Source organism: Rhinolophus sinicus, chromosome 5 (assembly GCF_057876585.1).
Source record: "Rhinolophus sinicus isolate RSI-liver-muscle chromosome 5, RSI-T2T, whole genome shotgun sequence".
Classification (NCBI taxonomy): Eukaryota; Metazoa; Chordata; class Mammalia; order Chiroptera; family Rhinolophidae; genus Rhinolophus; species Rhinolophus sinicus.
Genome location: NC_142505.1, coordinates 35,107,536 through 35,129,279, shown reverse-complemented (window position 1 = coordinate 35,129,279; position 21,744 = coordinate 35,107,536). Strand labels below are relative to the sequence as shown.

Here is a 21,744-nt window from a genome sequence, read left to right as displayed (position 1 = left end):
GCACACTAAGTCCATCTGCCTTTCATTGATGATGCTAATTTTGTTCATTCACCTTTAAGGAGACCCTTTAAAACCATGCAGATATTCTGCTCCTCATCAACATTCTCTTCCAGATTTAGCAGCCATTGATGATTCTTGCTTGAGCCAGTCTTTGCCCTGGTGGTTGCAAAAGGATGATTTTCCAACGCTAGTACTCTCCACATTTACAAGTCAGCATTTGGCATTCTCTGTGAATTTGATTCTGTTTTAAGAGCAACTTGCCTCATAGAACTCAGAAAGAACTAATTCCCGTGATGTACAAATTTGAATTCTATTTTTACACATAAGAATAGGATGTTTTACCCTTATATCTGACAACCTACTAAAATAAGATGTTGTAGAAAAACTTCTCTTAACCTTAGTTTAAAAATATTATCTTCAGAGTTTAAACACTCTGTAGGTAGAGAGAGGATTGTGAGTGAGTTGGAGATCTTTAGCCCTTATTAAACAAAGAAACAAGTAAGAAAACAGTTGACTATCATAGACAGAGGGGCTGGTTGAAGAATGCTTTCTCCTTTGTGTCAAATCACTCCTTTTTACTGGAAAAGGGAAAAAGCTACTGTGTGTGTGTGTGTGTGTGTGTGTGTGTGTGTGTTCCACACCATGTATGTTATGTGGCTTGAGCCTAATCATATTCTCTTCTTGGCTGTTGGCGAATGGTGTAGAGTAGAAGGTCAGTCTCTCATGCAGAAGAGCAGAGTGTTTGGACAGCAAGGCTGTTAATTAGAATGCTAAGACTGCACCAGGGCACCTTCTCACTGATAAGCTGTGTGAAGGCAGCTACAATTGTGAAAAGCTGGAGAGAAACCATGTGGAATATTTGTTGGTGCCAGATTCTAGTGCCCTGAAGAAAAAAAGAGCCAAATATCAACCCCAAACAGGATTTAAACTCTAAGGAAAAACAGAGGGTGAGTTTTAGTTTAAGCTTTGAGAAAGTGCCAAGATTAGATTAAGCACAGAATGATTACTGTTGAAAGTACTAACAAAGTATATGCACTTCTTTAAATCTTGTTCTAAATGCTGTAATCAGTTTGTATCTATAATAATTTGAGATAAATTGTTATGCTTTGTTAAGTTAATGAAGTATTCTATTTCCATAGAAAAAGCACAGAGGTGTGGAAAAGCATGTTAACTTCTTTCTCCTGTGGGCAGATTTTTGTTTCAATGTACGGTCACAGTCCAAGGCCAGATCTGCTCCAGGAGCAGCCAGCTCAAATTATAGCCATGCTTATTATAGGGAAGAATCCGTGTGTTCAAATGCCAAAACCCATACCTACAAAAAAGGTAGCAAGCAAGTTCTTTGAAAGAATGAGAGACAATGAGAGGGGCCACGAAGGTGCCAGGAGCCCCTGGAGCTAGGATCCTGCCCTGGACATCTGATAGATATATGGGGCTCTGAAGCCAGGGAGTTGGCTTTTGACATAGACATCCATTAAAAAGTTGATGAGGCCTTGGATACACGAACGTCTTTGTCTTGATGCCTCCTATTCACATCGCTGGGCCTATCTGCCATGTTACAACCCCCTTCTGCCATGTTCCTGCTCTGGCTGATGTCACACATTCTAAACTACTAAGGATTGGGGAATATTTTCCCCTTGGTGTTAGAAAAAGGTAAAGGGATTTCCAGAAGAGATGCCTTGGGACCAGTGGATGTAAACTGGAAAGGGTAAAGGCAAAAGCTCTTCCTAATTAAAAAGAAAGATGCTTGGAGGACAGGCAGGGGGGATGAAAGTGTAAGGTGAAAGCATTGGCAACAGTAGTATTGGATTTGAATCACAGCCCACCATTTCAAAGCTGTGTGATCTTGGGTATTAGTTACCGAAATTCTCCAAACGTCAGTTTTGTCATTCTTATGAGAGTTAAAAGTACTTACCTCTTGGTGTTGTGTGGAGGAAATTTAATAATTTATATAAATCTGTTAACACTGTCAGCATTAAATAAAGGGTAGCCAGTGCTAGTAGCTACTATTGTCATGCCTATATCACTGTGTCTGGTATTTAAGCTCCTATGCCTGATATGTAAGCAATCTGCCTCCAGCCTGCTTACTTACCTTGTTCCTTACCATTCCTTCATTCCTTCATTCCTGCAGTATGTGTTCATCATGAGTATGCACCAAGCTCCAGCCAGGCCTGCGCCATTCTTCTCCTTATTCTCACCTTTCTGGCTTCTGAATGACATGCCCCTTCCCATGCTCATTCCCGGAGGTTCAACTGAAGTCCCATTTCTTCCCTGAAGCCCCTTGTAGCTATTTCTGCTCACTTCGGAGCTCTACCTTTTTCTCAACCACTATTGTAATTACTGTTTGTGTCACAGAGTTTAGTGCTAGATTATATAGAGAATTTTCTATGATGATGGAAATATTTTATTGCTGTGTTGTCCGGTACAATAGCCACTAGCCATATGGGGCTATTGAGCATTTTTAATGTGGATAGTGTAATTGAAAAAGTTAATGTTAAATTATATTTAATTTTAATTAATTAAACTTTAAATCTGAATGGCCATCTTGGCTTAAAGTGTCTACCATCTACCTTGACAAAGCTTTGGTGAGAGGTAGTACTTGTGTGTTCCTACTGTCCTCCTAGGGCCAAACCTATCTTATTTTCTCATGGTGTCCCCTTTACACACAGAGAAATCAAGGGATGGACTTAGGGGAAGAGGAGAGGCATGGGGTAATGGGCCGTGCTCAGTAAGAGGGGGTTAGTATGAATTAGACTGAAGTTGGTGAAGGGGACCCAGTCTGATGCTTCCCATCTGTTTATGAGTAATCTTCTAGAATGGGCTGCACTGTTCAGCAGGAATTACAGGAGCTCTGCCCTGGTTGTCTGGCAGTCTTTGCAGCTTCACATGTGAATGAGGTCTCTATTGGGGGCCCTTGACTCACTGGCTGACCCGTGGACCTGACTTTTGCAGGGATCCCTGGAGTCAGAATGGTGGCATCCTACCTAACCTGGCTCAGGCATCTGTTTGACCCTTCCTTTGTAAACTTACCCTTCTTAGAGAATCCTCACCCTGTCACTCAGCCCTAGCTCCTGATTTCAGACTCTTCAGAACTGCCTCGAATTCCTCCCTATCTATCTTGGGTCTGTTCTGTGTTTCTCAGTGGTTCATAAACTATTAGAGATCACAGACACTTGGAGAAGTTGATGAATGTAACGGGCACTCTTCTTAGAAAAAATGCATATGGCCACATTCAAATGCGATTTTGTATACTGTTCCAGCAGGGTCACAGCTGAGGCCTAGGTCTGAGACCCTTAAGAATGCTTTCTTTAATGTGACCTTGGAAGTTCCATATGCTATTCCTTCCTCTCTTAGCACCAGCTCAGCTCTAGCTAATTTTGTACTCATTGGGTAATCTCTTGATGACTGGTTCAGGGCTCTAGTTACCTTAATAACAGGAATAGTCACTCTAAATAGCTATGGGGAGCATTTCAGTCACTATAAATATCTATCCCCATTGGTAGGATAATAGATTGGCATTATGGCTTATAAATCCCCCCACCCCTCACAAAAGAATTTTTAGAGCCTGGATATATCTAGGTGAAATAATAAAATTCATAAAACAGCAGCATTGCGCTCCAGACTCTGGACTGAGAGTACTCTCCCCACTCCCATCCTCATTATTTGCAGTTAATCAGAGGTTTCCAGCTCTGGATCTGTCATATGGTATCATTTATATCCTCAAGTGAACTTTGAATTTGCACTTCTCTAACTCAGTTGGGCTTTCTTCTGGTACGGCCTGATCCTCTATCTCATACACCACAAAAATGTAAAGTTAGAGGATACATTGAGACCATTTCCTGCAGAGGCTCAGGGAAGAAAGTGGCTGGTCCAAGGTCGCACAGCTGGTGGGTGACAAGGCAGGGCTATAACCCAACCAATTTGTATTTCAGTTCAGTCTCTCCATTTCTCTATGCTCTATGGGTGATTAGTCCTTGAATTTTGGATAAAATGACTTAGGAAGTAGAACATGTGTACAGGGAGACCTCATTGTATGCCTTAGATATATTCTTGTGAACTAGATAATAAAGTGAATTTCAGTAAATTATGTATTTTATCATTTCTTTCAAAGGTTAGAGATGTATTCCATCTGTAAAAGCTTTCAGCCTTGGGTAAATACTTTGATATAATAGGAAAAAAAACATGTACTTAGAGAGAAAAGATTTTTCTGATGAAATATTAAAATAGTGTTCAGAATAAACTAACAAATATTAAACTGTGATACAACAACCTTTTTGTCTAGAGGAAGATATCTCCTGTCTATTTCTTTAAATTTAATATGTGTTTTTCTCTATCCACAGGTAAATACTTCCTTTTGAAAAGCTCAAACTTTTATTCTTTCTGATTTATCTTGTGGGATCCCTATTAATTGTTTAACAGCCTGGATTAGCTTGCTGCAATGTTTGCTTAGTATCTGGTGTAAATTCTTTATCATTAAAAGTCAGTTTTCCTGATGGGATTATTAAGATTTATTATCTCTATAATTATGACTTTCTCTGTAGTGGAGTTTCTGTAAGTGAAATAGACTGAAAAGGAAGCAGTTATTTTGGCTTTTACTAGCCATAAGATAGTTTGATGAAAATAACTCTACAAGGGTGTATGAGATAACACAAAGTTTCATTCTTTAGAAAGGAAGTCTGATGTCAGTTTTCTTTCCTCAGTTACTTGCTGTGATCATGTTTCCTCTGGCCAACACCATTCTAGTAACTCCCTTAGCCTAGTCCCATGGTAAGTATGTTTTTGTGCTCTAGATGATTTCAGAAGGAAGGAAGCGCTTAAAAAAATTAGCTGCAGAGACAGTCCTCATGCTTTATATTAATTAATCATTTCAGCCGGCTCCCCCACTAAACTTTTAAGTAGAGCAGCTAATAGGAAGCAAAGGGATGGGTTTGAATTTCATCTCCTTTTGTTTTCTGTGCTCACTCTTTGGAAAAGGGGCTAATGAGCAGTGAAATGGCCAGGCGTGAGATGTCAGAAACGAGGGCCTGCCTGTGGCGCTCGCTGGCTACGAAATCAGCTCCTGAATTATCACCAGGTGCCCCACAGTTTTAGGAAGATATCGGAAATATCCAGGATCCAATGTTGAGAGGCGTAAGGAGAAGAAAAGATGGGGTTCCAGTTGGCATGATGTCCCCTTTGTCCGTTGGATTGGAGCTGTATGTCCAGTGAAAGCTCTTTAGAGAAAGAATTATAGAAGGCCAATGTTGGTTTGCAAAGTACAACAAACCTGTTAGTGTTTACAGTACAGATGTTGACACTGTCTAACCTAATAGCAAGCTGTTACCTACACATCTTTCAGAGGGAAATTAAAAGACTCCTAGATCCACTGAAACCAATTATAATTTAAAATTTTATTTGTAGGGGATGCTCAAGACTTCAGGTAAAAAAATTAAAATTCATAACCCACCTGAAGACGTCTTCCTGCCACGAGCCCCAGGGGTGCTGCCAAGGAGATCCAAATTAAAGACCAGGGCTTGGTTGCAAAGGCAGAGACCTGAAATCAGCTTTCCTCTGACCCAACCCAGCACTGCTTTAATGAAGGAAGGAAAATGTCACTATTGCAACAATATTCAGTAGAAATTAGAAGAAAGAACCAGTTATTCCTTTGGGAAAAAGGACCAAAGACATAGTGTGGGCCTGCCTGAAAAAGTGTCAGTAGCAGCAAGCCGAGGAAGATCAATGTAGAGAGGGCTCTGGGAAGATGCTGTTTTTCTGGACAGCTGCATTCTTCAGGCATAATGAATGGGTCGTGTTTGCTGTTTTCATGTTTGCTCTTTGCCAAAAACTTCACCAGGTCAATCTGAATTCCAGAAGAGATGCATCAGGCGAGCCAGCTGTTCATTCCGAGATTGCTACTGACTGGCTGTGTGACCTTAGAGAAGTCACTTTCCTGCTCTGAGCATTAGTGTCCTAGGATTATTAGTGTCCTAGGCAGAGAAAGGGTCTCTCCCAGCTCTAAAAAGAATCAATCCTGCTGTACTAATACTTTGGATTCAGAAAATGTCTCCTCCTCTAACCCCCACATTTGGAAAATGCTGTCAGTCTTTAAAACCCCTCTGTAACACACAGGTATTCGTTTCCTCTTACTGCAGGTGGAGTTAGGGGGAGTTAGCGAAGTTAAGAGGCAGGTACAAGGTGATCTTGTCACCTTTCAGGGGAGAATGGAGAACTGTACTCTTGACTTTAACCCAGAACTTGAGCCATTCAGGCCAGAAATTGCATGGAAAATTTTAAAAAGCCCGATGGAATTTGATGTTTGGTGTTTTCTTTAGTTAACTGCATCAGATCAGCTCAGGCATAGGTCTTCCTACTTTCTCACCAGGCCTCTCCACCTTTTTATTCTTTGGCCACAGTTCATCAACAGTAGCTATAGCCAAAGATACCAGGATGGGAATGATGCCATCTTTTGCTACATCTGTGAGGTGGAAGATGTGGGGTGAGGCCCAACCTATGGTGGGGATAACTCATGCCTCACCAACTTTCTTCCCAGGAGGATATATTGACATTCAATTCTTCACATTCCCAGCCGGGGCTGTCTCTAATGTTTGTGTGAAGAGATGCCCTGGGCTGAAAAATTGGGGCCTTTGCAAGGATGTATCTTTGGCGGGCAGCTCTCACCTATGTTCTTGGTGAGCAGCCACATCCAGCATTGTCTGTTCTACCTCTCTCTGCCACAGTCCTTGCAAGTGGCTCTGGGAGTTCCTGGGGTGTGAGCATCCAGAACTTCCAGAGAAATACCAGCACGGCATTTGATACTCTTACCACCTTCTCTCTCCAGTTCAGACTCACAGGATGCTGCCTCTTCTCACTGCTGTTCTAGGCTTTGATATAAGTCTCTGGGCCTGGAATTGAGGCTGATTGAATGTGTCACCTCTGATTACTCTTTTACTCTGTTGCTCTTGAGTCAAATTGCTATACCTCCTTTCTCTCTTTTCTCAGGATAGGACTTACTCTAGAGGGCTTTTAGTTCTTCACATGAATAGACCCCTAATGTTTGAGTCTTCAGGCTCAAGCTGAGGGCCTCACCTCTGTGGAGTCTAGATATGAGTCAGAGCTGGCATACAGTCTTCTATGTAAGGGTCCATGCAGCCTGGAGGCAGAAGAGAGAACCCTTAGCTCACTGCCCCCAATATGTGTGTGTGACCAATATGGGTGTGACAGCCCCCAATATGGGACAGTAGGAGACGATGGTATTTTGTTCCCAGTTCTGTGGCCTTCCTGCCCTCCAATAAGACCTCCCAGGCGCTTTTGACCAAGGTGAAAAGTAGAGAACTTGCCTTTGTTATGAGGCTCTCATCTTTCTCTGCTTCTGCAACGCTTCAATGCCTGTTACTGCCTGTTACTGGAGGTATGGTGTGTCCTTAAGCTCCACCTGCCTCCTACGTGACCTGCCCGATCATCATAGACGAGGCCTTGTGCCATGAACCTCTTTTCTTCCTTCTTTCCTTCCTTCCATCCTTCCCCATCAAAGCTTACCTGCCCAGGGTGCCATTCCATCACGAGCTGATCTTTTCTGGAACATAATAAGCCACTTTAAGTTGAGATATTAGATAATGATAATCACTTTGCAATACCTCTTCAGCTGGCTGTTCTTGATGGAATGTGATCAGATCTGAAAAGTGATACCCATCTTTTGGGTTTTGGGACTAAATACCAAGAGCCTTGCCATGAACATGAAAATGACAGCTCACCTGGGAATGCGTGGGCCCCTGCCTGTTGAGATCATCCGTGCATGTGGCCCTTTACTTACCTCCTCAGCATCCTCTAGGGATCCTTATATATAACCGGAACTTATGTTTGGATGACTAGACCCAGAGCATGCTGCCTCTTTGAAAAGGCACCTTTGCCTGATTACATATAAGATAACACACCATTGTGTGTCTGCTAGAGCAAAAAAGCCTGACTGAGAAGATCGCGTCTGGGGCTTCATTCCGTAGGCTACACAGGAGTTGAAGGCAGATATAACAGAATTTAAATGGTGACCTATGGAAGCCACGGAAGAAAGAGAATTAGGTGAGGGAGGATACAAGCAGACAAAAGAGGGCATTGGACAATTTTGACCCTAGTTATTTTAGGGAAATCTGGGTTATGAACATAGAGAGGTTTAAGGAGAAATAAGGCAAGTGGGTAGGGGGAAAGATACTGAGTAGGTTGGAATGAGCGTTCTTCTTGGAGGAGCCAAGGTTAAGGTCATTGTTAGATGAGGACAAGAGCAATGGTACTCCTCTGAAAGTTCTAGATGCTCACACCCATAGCAGATGGAAGACAGGATGACTGAAAGAATGAATGAATATTGCCAGCATGTTTTCTAGGCTTACAAAGACTTGTTGGGTTAGTCAGAGTTATTAATATAAATAGTTACAGTGGCAACAGCCAGTGACAGTCCAATTTTAAAAATTAACATTAAAATCTATTTTAAAACAGTGTCCTAAATCTTATGTACATTCTCTTTTGCTTTTTTTTGAGGACGAGTCTCTTATTTACAGTGTTTATTACTTTTAAGCATATGGGAGTACATAAGATATCTGTCCACTTTTTTCTAGAGCTAGTAAATAGGCTGGGAACAGGACCAATACGATCATAGTCACTCTGCAATTGACCTTGTGCAGGTTCTCCAAGGTCAGTAATGGTGGTTGGATTTTGTCAGAATTGACTTGTTTTCAGCAGGAGCTGGGTCTCCCGCCTACTAACATTTGTAATCTTTCCTTACTATCTAGCCTGCTGTAAAATTACTAGTACAGTTTCCCCAGGCAATGACTTTGTGATTTTCTACTTTTTTATTTGATCAATAAACAGTTTTAAACCAAAAAACCCCACAGTGAGAATAGCAACTTATTTGGTACTTGTAACTACCTGCCTTAGAGAAGAAAGAGGGATTGAAAAGATAAGAGCCTCAGGCTCCTGTTGCCTTCTTGCGGCCAACACTACTAGATGAAATAGAAAAAAGCATCCATAGGTTAACAAAACCACACCTGACTGCCTCATGCTGAAGAACTGATTGTTTCCTGTGAAATTAATCCATTGTTTCCTGTGAAATTAACCCATTGTTTTTTTAACCCTGTGGGTATATGCATTACCCTCTACAAATGTCAAGAAGGCAGGCTTTGGCTGTTGTGCTCACTGCTGTTTTCCTAGTGCCAAGCACAGTGCCTGATATAGAGTTTGTATCCAGGAAACATTTGCAGAATTAATGACTGAATAAATAATACAGCTATCAGGCTTGAGAATAAAAGGGGGAATTTATTTCTCTGTTATATTGAGATGGGTTTCCAGTAATTTCCTTGCACAAGTCTGATCTCTCCAGCTAGACTTAAGCAGAGACCCTAGACCTTATGTGTTTTCTGTTTCCTGTGGCAGCAAATTTAGTTTATGACCATGGAAATAAACCTGACCATAAACCTCCAGGTAGTAATGCCTGTGTCTCCAATGGTTACGGCTTCCCATCATCATGTTTGTTTTCTATTGGTTTTGTTTCTGGATAAATAGAATTTTGAATATAAATTTAGAAAATAAAGAAATATTTTTAGTAAAGCCAACATCAATAACCAGCTAAGGATAACAGAAACTTTGTGACTTGAATGGAAAACTGTACACACGCTCACATTTTGAAGCCTGAGGGAGGTTTCTTCTTACATATGTTGATATCATTTGTTTTATACAGGGAAGGTTTGGCGATAGGATGAAGTGAAAGCATGCCTCCCCCCCTTTTTTTGAGTAATGTGTCATTTTGCTTTTCTGATGAGATATGTTGAGAAGCAGTTGACTTTTGGTTTTCTTGTTTTCTGTGGTGACATCAACTGACCAACACTTGTTGTCTGTGTAATGCTTATGACCCAGAGATGGTAAATTCAGTGATGACACAGGCAGGGTATCAAGAAAAAGGGAAGGATAGAGGAGCCAGTTTATAGTTCATAAAAGTAAGAATATTCTTTTCACAACTCTCCCTTAAATAAAAAATGTGTTTTACTTTACCAAACACGGAATCATGGACATTGGGACTTGGAAGGGCCTTGGGAGCCACTATTTCAGTCTGCTCGTTTTACCCACAAGGAAACACCCAGAGCAGCTCATGACTGTCTGATGTCACACAGTGAGTCAGTGGCAGAGTCCTCCCACTCTGGACCCCAGCCATGGGTTTTGAATAGGGATCGCAACCCCTGATTGTCCTCTATAGTGATACCCACAGGAAACAAATTTGTGTTCCAGTTACAGATGGGTACTCAGGTAGCCATTTGCCTCTGTGCCTTTGCTGGTCTGTTTCTCTCCTGGGTGGCTTCCTCAGGTTTCTGGGTACCTTGGGCTCCAGTGGGGCCATTTCCAGGGCATTGACAGGAAGTCTGGGGACATAGCTGGGAGTGGGGGTCACTGCCATAAGTAACTCAATGCACTCTCCACACCAGGGAACTTGTCCGTGGGCTCTGTGTTTCGTGGCTCCAGCCCAGCAGACCCGTAGCATAAGGTTTTTTACTCAGCCAACCGATAAAAACTCTGTCCTTTTCAAAATGTCCCAGAAAGCCAAAATAACTCATATTTTTCCATGCAACGTTAGAGCAGATTTATGCCCCTTTAAGAACACATGTGGTGTAAAAAGATGAAGGGAAGGATTGCCTAAAGTTTTACATATGGCACCAAGGTAATCCTAGCCGAGTAGGCTTCTCTCTGGAGAGCGCCTGCAGGGTATAATTAGAACAGAGATAGCCATCCCAACGATCTATACTTGAGCAAATCATGGCTAAGACAAAATTGGAACCAAGGCTAAATTTATCAATAACAGGGTTTAAAAAAAGGAAAAGAGGACAAATGAAGTTGAAATTTCTCCTTGTTTATTTTAATGTGCAGAACACTTTCTAGCTGATTTATGCCATAGCTTCAGTGTATTTTTCATTTTTTATTTATTTTGCAGTTAATTGGATTTCCAGGCTTTGCGGCCAGTCACTGCAATTGATCCCTGAAAAGATGGATTTATTGCTTAGACAGGCAGAATCTGACAATCTTCAGAGGATGGAAAATAAAAGAAAACAGCCCATACACAGAGCACTGTGGGTCACCATCAGGTCAGACCAGCAAGATATGTTACAGCTGGCAGGTTTATGCCAGAACTACAGCACAAGTAATCTTGCTAAATGGGCAGCACCAGGACCCAACAGAATATGTTGTAGGATATTGTCAGTGATCCATGTTTAGGAGGAAATGTAGCCCAGGATGGAGACGCCAAGGTAGACGTCAGATCCCAGACAGATTGGACTCATGGTTGAAGAATTCACTAAACTTGAAACAGCTCACACCTTTGGTGGCTCAATCTGGAATGCGACCTTATTTTGCCTGGTGGGTGGCTCTGTTGGAATGCTATAATGGCTCAAGGCATGGAGCATGGAACCAATAAGGAACTCATGCCTTCAGCTACTCTTTGCAGAGGGTCATGGAAATCTGTCAGTTGAGAAGCAGCAGAACACTTCCCTTAGCTCTGCAAAAGTCTGACATCCATCCAACCATTTGCCTGTTTATTCGACCATCCATCCATCCATCCATCCATCCATCCATCCATCCATTCATTCATCCATCCATCCATCCATCCATGCATCTATCCATCCATCCATGTAATAATTTTTTATTGAGTCCCTACTATCTGCTAAGCATTTTGCTTGGTGCTGAGCATAGAGGAATGAATAATTAAAAAACATTAATTATTATAGTTCCTACCCTGTAGAGCTTATAGCCTTTTGGATAAGTAATTACAATTTTGCTCAGAGTTAGAAAAGAGAAATTCAGGGAACTTAGGAACATATTACAGGTGGACCTACCCTGTTCTGGGGGTTGGGAAAGGTTTCTAAGAAGAAATGTTGTGAGATGAGACCTGAGAGACTGGATATGACAATGGTTAGACCGTATATATAATAGAACCCTGACCCCAAGTCTGTAGCAACCCCCCTAGGAAACCAACCTATTATACACAGTAACGAGCCTAGACAGCCAGCCTGCTATCTGTAAGTCAGACCATTATCGCTAGCAACCAATCCAGGAAGCCAAACAATAACCTTTATAACAATCTGCCAGGACTTGGTTAGTAACTGACAACTTCCCTAATTTTTGTTCCTTCTTCTGACTTAGGACCAACCAGAGAAAGCCAAATATGTACCCCTATCCAATCATGCAGGATCCCCCACTTCTACTTATCCCACCTATAGAATTCCCAGACCAATAGCCTCCAATCAGGTTGCACCTGAAGCCTTCCCTTTTCCCAGTATAGAGCCTTCCCACTCATCTGCCTGCTTTTGAAGCTCTGCCAAAACTCAAGTGATGGGGGCTGACTCCCTTGCCACAGCAAGCTGTGAATAAACAGCCTTTGTTTTTCCTCATTTGGTTGGTCTTTGTTTATTCCACAGCCCTGAAGAATGAGCATGCGTATGCCAGACAATGGCAGGGAAAAGAGTGTTCTAGGAAATGGAACAGCATATGCAAAGACCTTAAGATAAGAAAGACTAAAGTACACTCTTCAAAATGAAGAGTCAAACATGACTGAAATGTGGAGGGTGAGGGAGAGATTGGAATGAGATGCAGCTGGGGTTACAGGTTGTGGGGAGGGGCAGTTGAGGTATGGGGGGGAGGTTGGGATCATGCAGGGCCTTGTGAGCTGTGTGGATGACATTGGCCTCTATTTTAATCAGAGCCTCATTTGTGGCTGAGGCTTGGAGTTTTACTCTTAATAAGTCCATTTCCATTGTGACTTATCTCCAGCTTTATGTGAACTCCCACTGCCTAGCTGAGGGCCTGCCTGCTTTGAGACTTCCTTGTTTTCTGTTGGCATTGTTTTTGTGAGACAGATTCACAGGCATAGACCTCTTGTGTGTGAGTCCTGCTTTTTGTCAGCTCCCCTGACCTTTTGGGTAGTGCTGAAGTAAGCTTGGGCTTTTCCAGGCTTCTCTCTATGCCTGCACCCAGAAGAACCTAGGGGGAAACATTAACGTAGCAGAGACTGGGAATTATTCCCATATCTGTTCTCACCTTCTTCTATACTAGTAAAACTTATGGTCAACTAGATTAGAGATATTTCCCAGTCTCCTTTGCAACTCGCTAATAGGCTTTTGTACAAGGTTGGGCCAATGGGATGTGAGAAGTGATATATATAACTTCTGGGACATGCATTTAAAGGACCAGGGCATTCCCTCTCCTTCCTGCTGGCTAGAATGTAGACGTGGCACTGGGGGAGCCATTTTGAATCAAATGTACGAGGGATGGCAGAGCCACTGGAAAGAGTTCCATGACTGATGGGGACTGCTTACATCTGGAAATTTAGTTGAGAGGAAAAATATTTTTATTTTATTCAAGTCACTATTATTTCAGTCTTTGCAACCACAGAAGTCCTATAGCTTAATTCAGCAGTTCTCAAAGTATTGTCCCAGAACTAAGGACTTCTGCCACCAGTACCAGGATGGGGTATCTCCACAAAAATCCAGGACACCCTGAGGCCTGCTGCCACCTTAAGGTTCAGCTGCTGATAGAGCCTCAAGCCGTATGCAAGTTAGTTGAAGCAGGGTCTCCGGGAGTCACTAGAGTGGGAAGAATTGTGGTCACCAGGTTAATGTAAATTCTGGTTTGGTACCAATGCTGAGCCTGGAGCAACTCAGCAAAAGTCTCAGAGCACAACGAGGCCAGTTGCTGCCTGCCCGGGATCTGTGGATTCTGATAGTTTTCTAAGAAGAATGCAATGTGGGCAGGGCTGGCTGCTCACCAAGAAAGTGCCTCCAGCGCTGGGGGAGTTGAGTGGGGCAGGGATACAGTGAATCAGCAGGGTGGAGTGAATGGGGCTCACCAGACCAATCCGATTCAGATCTGGCCCTGTGAGGGAGGGCTTAACACAGGAAAGATGGCGCCCACCTGCCAGCTGCACCAAAGAAGGACCCCACACAGGAATAACAGCGACTGTCCTCCAGCCCTTGACCAGAAGCTACACACCTCAGTCTGCCCCCCATATGCTTCCGATACCCCCGAGTCACTGTCCCTCCACCAGAGCCCAGGGTGAGTACCTGCAAGTTAGTGAGTCTGTGCACGGGCCAATTAAGAGATGTCCCACAACCTTCTGTCCCACCCAGGTGTCGGAATACCCACTGTTTTTCACATCCAGCTGTTATGGGGACTCCTGTTCTTGGCACCAGTACTCTGGGCAAGGAGCCTGGTGTTGAGCTGGGGTCCTTTGCTCCCCCGGGGGAAACCTCTGTGGCCGAGATATCTCTCCTGATTCTCAGTCACCGCACAGAGGTTTGGGGCCCATTCTGTGTCTCAGCTCCTCCTACCAGTCTTCACGTGGCTTTTTCTTTATTTTCAGTTATAGGACTTCTATTTGGCTAGACTTCAGATGGTTCTCTAGGTTGATTGTTCTATAATTTAGTTGTAATTTTAATGTGTTTATGGAAGGACACAAGCACAGTGTTTATCTACTCTGCCATCTTCAATTGTAAATATTTTTGAGCTTAATATGTGCTAGGTACTTTTATGCACATCGCCTGGGTCAGTCTATGCAATCCTCACAGCAACCCCTTCAGGTAGGTCCTATATTATCCCCCTTTTTATGAATAGGGTATTGAGTTTATGGGATTAAACATTGCAGCCTGGCTCCTGAGGCTGCACTCTTGACTGTGACCCTCTACTCCTTTCTGGTGAGGAGTAAGGGACTCCCTACAACAGGCTGGGGGATCTGCAGGAGGCTGGAGGTCCAGCAAGGTTAAGTTCATTACTGTAATAACTTTTCCCTTCTCACCAGGGCCAGAGTAGCTGGAGAATGCATGAGTTAGAAGCCCAATCAGCAATTTCAGCATTATCTGGGAACTTTTTAGAAAGGCAAATTCCTGGGCCCTGCCCCAGACATACTGTAGAATCAGGAACTTCGGAGGTGGGTCCAGCAAACTGTTTTTAACAGTCCCTCTGGGTGATTCTGATGTATAGTAAAGTTTGAGAACTACTAGATTAGAGATGAATTCCCAGGGTGGTGGTGGTGGTGGTGGTGGGCAGATTGGGTGGGGTGGTGGTGGGCAGATTGGGTGGGGTGGTGGTGATTGTGAAGTGGGTGGTGGTGAATAGATTGACCGAGAGACTGGAAGCCAGCAGCCCATTTCTGAGGTTGTTGCCATCACCACAGTAAATAATCAAACCCTGAAATCTATTCTCAACTCAGAATGCACTTTATCATCAGGGTGTGTGTGGGGAGGTGCTTTTAAAACTTTCCAGTGCACTGGCTTTGCCCCAAAACTAGTAGATCAGAATCTCTGGGGGATTGAGCCCTAACATCAGTTTCTTAAGAAAAACTTCCCCAAGTGATACTAATGTGCAGTCAGGGTTAAGACCAAGTTGTTCTCAAACTTGAAGATCAGCATCAAAATCCCCTGGGGGGATTGTTAAACAGAAGCTATTGAGCCCCCCTCCCGGAGTTTTTGATTCAGTAGGTCTGGGCTGAAGCCTGAAAATCTGCATCTCTAACATGTTCCCAGATGATGCTGACACTGCTGGCCCAGGGACCACACTTCAAGAATCCATGCTTTGTATGTTCAGCAATATCCTTGCAGACTAAGGAGAGTGGAGGCTGTGGGAACTACACCTAGGAGGAGCTGGAGGGCCCTCTTCCTCCACAGTTAACTGGTCCAAATCAGTGTATCAACTGATAGAAGCCAGTGTATTAATGTGTCTATGATGTGATTTATCTCGCTGAATGAAAATGAGAAAATTCCAGTGACTTATTTAGACATTTTTACCTGTTAGACATGTTTATTACTTAAATTTTTAGACCTACAATTTGTCTTTCCCCAGGACAATGGCAGCTTGACGTTTGATTAAAAAAACGTAATTTTCAGACATTGCTCAGTCTCCCCCCCCCCCCCAAAGGGTTTCTCCTACATATGAACTTGCAGAATGTAAGTGCTCTGCGGAGAATGCTAAGGTTTGCGTTATCATCTGAGATCTGTAGTCAGAAATAAGGCTTTTAGAATGATCATACTTATGGGGCATTCAATATAATACTCATTGCTTCTGAAAATAGTCCAAGGCAGTTTAACTTTTATTTCCTTTATAGAACTTGTCACCATTTATTAATCTTAATTTCCCTCAACATCGCATATCAGATGAGAGACCGATTTTTCTCCTCTGTTTCCATAACATTAATATTTAAATGGCAGAGTGTGACACTCATAAACAGCTGGGGAGGAGAGGGGTGATATTTCTTGGAAGGAAAACCTAGATTAAATGCCACATCAAGCCTTCTTTCTTAAAATGACTAAAAAGCTCTGTTTGAGAAAAGCATCCTAGGAACTGGTTTGGAAAGTGAGGAATTTTGAGGAATGCACTAACCATTTGGCTTTCCCAGGCTGCTGTTTCCAGCCTCCTGCCAGGCCTGCTCCTTTCAGACTGCTTAGGCCCCACCATGCAGACTGGCACATATCAGTAACTTAATGTATCCTGTTGCTACTGTTTCTACTGATAGCAATTTTGTACAATTGGGTTTTGTATACTGACAAAGACTTAGTCTTTGAAAACCAGGGGGCATTCTGTCAGCAACCGAGGGCCTCAGTTCACTCCTGAAGGGGTTTTTCCTCCAACTGCAAGTTTTACATGTCTCCCTCTCCCTATTTGAGTTGTGCCACTAAATGTGTAGACAGTTTACCATCCCTTAGATTCTGCAATATCTATCAGAAAATGAATATATTCTGCAATATCTATAAGAAAAAGTAAAAATCTAAAATAAAGTGAAAACTACCCAGAAAAACCAAAATCAAAAACGTCCCAAACAAAGCAAAGAAACCACACAGGTGCACCTTTCAGTACAGAATAGGAAGATAAAAGGGCCTTATCAGTGAAATAAATAAAATTATGTAAAATGAATAACATTATGTGAAATGAATAACATTAAGTAGAATGAATAACACTGTTTCGGAGACTCTGTTCTAAAACTGAGGAAGCATTTGGGGAGGTAGAGGCGGAAGACTGTGCAGGTGGGTATGCTGGCAGAAGTCATTCTACTTTGCATGCTAATGCTGCTCACAGAAGAATCCAAAGCACGTTGTCTGCTTGGTTTGTAGCTCCAGGAGGGAATTCAGTTTCATTACTTTAGATATCTATTTGGCATCAGTTGTACGCCAGGCTCTGGGCTACAGGTGGCAGGGCACCAAGATGGATGAGGCACAATTTTAGCCTTCACGCAGCTGGTAGAGAGGATCAGACAAAAGCCCAAGTCCTGTGGGACATGTGCCAAGGAAAGATAAAGCAAAGTGGTAGAGCACATCATGGAGGGGATGGAGATTAGAAAGGCATTAAAAGGAGTTTTGAAAGACAAGATTCTTAACAAATGGGGATCAGAGATTTGGGTAAAGGGAGCAGTGCTGATTCACTATGTGCTGCCAAAGCATTCATTGAGCCCTTACCTCATGTCAGGCACTACACTGGGTTCTGGGACTGTAAACATGAGTAATATTTTTTCCTGCCCTCCAGGAGATGGGGAAACAGGCAAGGTCAATTACAGGGTAGCAAAGGCTTCCTGGAGGAAGTGATGTGTAAGTTGAGTCCTAAAGGATGAATAGGGGTTACCCAGAAAAAGATGGAAAGAGGTGGGGAAGGAAAAACACAATATTGAGAGAGGATACAGCAGGTGCAAAACCTTGAAGAGAGAGAGAACCAGGTCTGTGTGGAACTGCAAGGACTGGGATGGCCAGAGAATAGAGTGCGAGAGGAGGGAGAACAGGTGATGAGGCTGTGGTGTCACGGAGGCCAGATCAAAAAGGGCCTAACTTTTAGACATCTGCTCATGCAAAGGGTTGAGACTTTTTCTGCAATTCATGAGGAACCACTAAGGAATTTTGTCATGGGTACTATGTGAGAAGATTTAAAGTTTAGAGAGACTGTTCTGGCTATGGCATGGAAGAGGGATCCAGGTGATGGTTTAGGAATGTATAATGGTAAGACAGGTGAGAGACGATAAGGTTTGGTAGAGTGAGTGGAAAGAAGGGTTGCGTTAACGCGATACCAATGAACTAGAATCAACAGGACTTGATGGATCATAAAGTATGGTAGTAGAGACAGGGTCAAAAATGACTCCACATTTTTTGATTTGGGCCACATAGATGATGGTGCTATTTATAAAGTCAGACAATAACAAAGGAACCGGGGTCATTTGAGAGATAAGAGCAGATGATGAGTTTGGGATATGTTGAGCTTGAGGTGCCTGTGGAACATTCAGATTAAGAGGTCCAAAATTCCTAGCTGGATCCATGAGTCAGGATAGAGATCTAGTCATTAAAGCCATGGAACTCAGGATGAGTGTGTAGAATGAGAAAAAATAAGAACAGCATGCTTTCTTTTACCACTTCTCTTTCATATAGATGGTTCTAGATAGTTCGATAAGGTAAGATTAGAATCATAGGTGTAGGAAAGGAGGAAATAAAACCATCTTTACTTGCAGTCTATGATAATTTACATAGAAAACCTGAATTACTCTACAGATGGATGATTAGAAATAATAGGAGACTTTAGTAAGGTGGCTGGGTATATGATTAACATAAAAATCAGTTGCATTTCTCTATACCAACAAAAACTATCAGACAAAATTAAAGAGTAGGCAACATCTACAAAATTAGAATATCAAATATGTAGGAGTAATAGAACATAAAATATAAAAGACCTCTACAAGAAAAATTATAAAACCTTATTAAGAAGTGTTAAAGAAGACCTAAATGAGAGAGGAAGATATTGTGTTTTAGATAAGATTTAATATCATAAAATTTAAACTATTATCTGTACATTTGATATATTATCAATATATCAATATATTATCTGTACATTAAAAATCCCAAGGTTTTTCATGGTACTTGATGAAATGATTCCAAAATTCACATGAAGGTTAGAGGGCCAAGAGTAGTCAGGATATTTCTGAAAAGAAAGAGCAGGGAAGAAAGACAATGTGGATTGGCATGAGGGTAGACAAATAGACCAGATGAATAGATGAGAGAACTAAAGATGAAACTTTGGTAGTGATAGAGGTGACATATCAGATCAGTAAGAAACAGTGATCAATAAATGGGGCTGGACAATAATAGTTTTCCATTATCCATATGGAAAAAGATAAAATTGGATTCTTGCCTTACACTATGTCAACTCCAAATGGATTAAACATTTAAAGATGCCATAAAGTTGAAAGACAAGTTATAAACTTAGGTAAAATATTAATAATATACAGAACGACAAAGGATTAGCAAGAAAACATGTAAAGAACTCCTACAAATCAATAAGAAAAGCACATACAAACCAATAGAAAAATGGGAAAAATAGACAAACAGAAAAATCAACCTTTGACCAATATTCTTTTAAAAGAATTTCAACATCGTTAGCAATCAGGGGAATGCAAATCAGAACTATGATGAGGTATCATTTTACATCTATTTAATTGGATAAAATTAAAATGTCTGACAATGCCAAGTAGCAGTGCAATAGCTTTGGAAAAGAATTTAGCACCATCTCCTAAAGTTGAACGTGCAATCAGTTTAGGAAAGAGTTTAGCATTGTCTTCCAAAGTTGAATATTCACATTTCCCATAGCTCAGTAATTCAATTCCTAGGTATACGAGTATAACCAAGAAAAACTCTTGTATGTGTATGACAGGATACATGTACAGGAATGATCATAGTAGCATTGTACACAATATAAAAAACCTGGAAACAACTTAAATGTCCAAGATCAGGTTGGGAGTGGGAGGATAAATGGTACCATGTTTACATAACAGATTACTATCTGTTATTATTCAAAAATAAATAAAGCACAGTAACTTGCAACAATATAGGAGAATCTAAATAACAGCAGGTTAAGAAAAAAAGTAACTCTCCAAATGTTACTTACAGTATGACACTCCTTAAAAAGTAAAGTTAAAAACACTAATACATATATATATAAACATTTTATACACATACATGTACAATATACATATTTAATACATATAAGTGCAGTAAAACTATATGCAAAGGAAAGGAAGGGAATGAACCTGGATTCAAAAGTATGCTTATCTTAGGTAGGAAAAGACAGCAGGAAGATGTAATGAAGGGGAGGAGAAGCATATGATTAAATGTAGAGCTCTGTGATGGTTCTAGTTTTATTTTTTTTAATGATATTTTCATGATTGCTTAATACATTATTAAAAATAACTATATAAAAGTAGCTCAGACATGGATCAATGATGAGAGGATCATCAATCAAGGGTTATGATGAATCCAATTCTGTGCATTTGAGGTCCGATTAGATAAAAATAATTTTTTTGAATGAATAAATGAATGAATGAATAGAAAATCATCAGTGACAGTGATCGGAGAGAAGCCTGATATAGGCAGATCTTTATCATACTACTGAATTCTGTGATATAATGTACTTGCTGGGGCATTTCTTTAGGGGGATTATAAGTGAACTCAAGGAAATTCTGGGAAAATAAGTTATTAGGGTAGGTTATGCCTTGCCTAAAAATGTTCCTGGGTCATTCCTAAAAATTATACCATTTGCCATCCTCATAGCTTTGGGGATGCAGTCCTTTTTGCTTGCATCGAGAGAATTAACAGAACCTCAAATTTCTAATATGATACTTTCAAAGTATATTATTTATTAAATTTATTGGGGTGACATTGGTTAATAAAATTATATAGGTTTCAGGTGTACAATTCTATAATACATCATCTATATATTGCATTGTGTGGTCATCACCCAAAGTCAGATCTTCCGTCACCATATATTTGACTCTCTTTACCCTCTCCTACCTCCCCCCTACCCACTTCCCTTCTGGTAACCACTAAATTGTTGTGTGTGTCAATGAGTTTCTGCTTGTTTGTTTGTCTTGTTCATTTGTTGCTTTCAGTTTTATATCTCATATATGAGTGCAATCATTTGTTCTCGACTTTTTCTGTGATTTATTTCACTTAGCATGATAATCTTAGCATGATGGATAATGAAGATCCATACATGTTGTCACAAATGGCAGTATTTCATATTTTCTTATGGCTGAGGAGTATTCCATTGTGTATATATACCACATCTTCTTTATTCAATCATCTATTGAAGGACACTTTGGTTGTTTCCATGTTTTGACCACCACGAATAATGCTGCAATGAACATAGGGTTACATATATCTTTACAGATAAATACTTTCAGATATTTTTTGGTACGTACCCAGAAGAGGGATTGCTGGGTCATATGATAATTCTATTATTAAGTTTTTGAGGAAACTCTGTACTGTTTTCCTTAGTGGCTGTGCCAATTTACACTCCTATCTGCAGTGTATGAGGGTTCTTTTTTTCTCCACAACGTCTCCAACATTGTCATTACTTGTCTCATTGATACTAGCCATTCTAACAGGTGTAAGGTGGTATTTCATTCTGGTTTTGATTTGCATTTTCCTAATAGTTAGTGAAATTCAGCATCTTTTCAAAGGAGGTGTGACAATTAAGTTCGCGAACTCACCACCGTGCGCTTACATTGGCAGCACTGTACAAACAGCTCGGTAAGGTTTCATAAACTTGGTAGATCAGTGTCTCACAGCTGTGTTCATGTGGACATGTGGTGCTGCCTTGCTGAGTGGTGTTCATTATTGTTGTTGCGTGTTCTTTTTGTGCTGTTGAGAGAATGTCTGAGATTGAATTAAAGCAACAAACAAACACTAAATTTCTTGTTAAATTTGGCAAGAGTGGAAGTGAAAT

General features: G+C 41.3%; 1 long non-coding RNA gene across 13 annotated transcripts in view; it reads left to right on the top strand.

Moving 5' to 3' along the window:
* The window catches only part of LOC109456036 (uncharacterized), a 132,632-nt gene that overhangs the window by 71,418 nt on the left and 39,470 nt on the right, over positions 1 to 21,744 (top strand). The window contains exon 1 of one of the 13 annotated variants that reach the window (XR_016021293.1): positions 727 to 947. The exons of the other annotated variants lie outside the window; for them this stretch is intronic. This is a non-coding gene — a long non-coding RNA (uncharacterized LOC109456036). Of the gene's footprint in view, positions 1 to 726; positions 948 to 21,744 lie in introns of those variants that run through there. 13 annotated transcript variants of the gene reach the window in all.